The following is a 2,105-nucleotide window of genomic DNA, read 5'->3' as shown; positions in this document are numbered from 1 at the left end:
GTGATATGGCTGTGAAAAAAGCTAATGCGGTTTTGGGATGCATCAGGAGAGGCATTTCCAGTAGGGATAAGGAGGTTTTAGTACCATTATACAAGGCACTGGTGAGACCTCACCTAGAATACTGTGTGCAGTTCTGGTCTCCCATGTTTAAAAAGGATGAATTCAAACTGGAGCAGGTACAGAGAAGGGCTACTAGGATGATCCGAGGAATGGAATACTTGTCTTACGAAAGGAGCCTTAAGGAGCTTGGCTTGTTTAGCCTACTAAAAGAAGGTTGAGGGGAGATATGATTGCTCTCTATAAATATATCAGAGGGATAAATACAGGAGAGGGAGAGGAATTATTTAAGCTCAGCACCAATGTGGACACAAGAACAAATGGGTATAAACTGGCCACCAGGAAGTTTAGACTTGAAATTAGATGAAGGTTTCTAACCATCAGAGGAGTAAAGTTTTGGAATAGCCTTCCAAGGGAAGCAGTGGGGGCAAAAGATCTATCTGGCTTTAAGATTCTATTCGATAAGTTTATGGAGGAGATGGTATGACGGGATAATGTGATTTTGGTAAGTAATTGATCTTTAAATATTCAGAGTAAGTAGGACTAATCCCCTGAGATGGGATATTAGATGGATGGGATCTGAGTTACCCAGGAAAGAATTTTCTGTAGTATCTGGCTGGTGAATCTTGCCCATATGCTCAGGGTTTAGCTGATCGCCATATTTGGGGTTGGGAAGGAATTTTCCTCCAGGGCAGGTTGGAGAGGCCCTGGAGGTTTTTCACCTTCCTCTGTAGCATGGGGCACGGGTGACTTGAGAGAGGATTCTCTGCTCTTTGAAGTCTTTAAACCACGATTTGAGGACTTCAATAGCTCTGACATAGGTGAGGTTTTCGTAGGAGTGGGTGGGTGAGATTCTGTGGCCTGCATTGTGCAGGAGGTTGGACTAGATGATCAGAATGGTCCCTTCTGACCTTAGTATCTATGAATCTATGAACTGGGTTCCATAAAGAGCTATATAAGTTCATGGGGGATAGGCCCATTGATGCCTATTAGCCAAGATGATCAGGCTTGCAGCCCCATGCATGGGATGACCCTAAACCTCTAACTGCCAGAAACTAGGAGGGGATGAGGGGTGGATCTCTCCAAAATTTTCCCATTCTGTACACTTCCCTTGAAACTCTAGTACTGGCCACTGTTGCAGACAATATACTGGGCTAGACAGACCATTGATCTGATCCAATATGGCAGTTCTTATGTTCTTAATCTCATTCGCAAATCCAAATTAAACTGCCACCTCCATAGTGGGAACTCTGAGATCTACCTCTCTTCCATGTCTATCCAAATTAAAGTCTCAGCCCATCTCTCTGTCCTCATGTGGATGTCTAGCCATCAAGTCAAACTCAACACGGCTAAAATAGTGCCCTTAATCCCCCACACTGCCAACTCCTCCCAGCTACCTCCATTTTTTGTCACTGTGGACAACACCACCATCATGCCTGTCACTCTGGCCTGTCACCTGGGCATCATCAACTCAGAACTCCCTCTAGTTCCTCACATCCAGGCTAAATCTTGATTCTTTCTGCATAATATCTCGAGATATCAGCCTTTCCTATCCATCCACACAGCTAAAACTCTTTTGCAGGCTCTTGTCATACCACAGTCTGATTACTGCAATATCCTTCTCTCATGCATTGACAAATACAGTCTTTCCCCACTTATCTCTATTCAGAATACTGCTGCAAACATCATTTTCCTAGCCCATCACTTTCACCATCTCACCCCTCCTGTGGCTCCACCTTCTCTATCACACCTAACATTAATGGCTTGTCTCCACTTTCAAGGCTCTTTGTGGTCAATCCCAACCCTATCATCTCTCATTCACTGTTGAATTGTCAACACTTTTGTTAGCCCAGGGTGCCAGCCTTCGTCACCCACTTGTGGCACCAAACAGGCACCTTCTTCATGCTTTCTCCTATGCTGCCCCTCATGCTTGGGAAGAACAACCCATATACATGTACAAAGCCTCTTCGTTGTTCTTTAAATTCCTCCTTAAAACTCTTTTGCTGTGATGCCTACAAAAACTTGATAATGGTGTGATATAGGAGGGC

This window comes from Dermochelys coriacea, chromosome 3, assembly GCF_009764565.3.
Source record: "Dermochelys coriacea isolate rDerCor1 chromosome 3, rDerCor1.pri.v4, whole genome shotgun sequence".
In the NCBI taxonomy this organism is placed as follows: Eukaryota; Metazoa; Chordata; order Testudines; family Dermochelyidae; genus Dermochelys; species Dermochelys coriacea.
Note: the sequence above shows the minus strand (reverse complement) of the source record.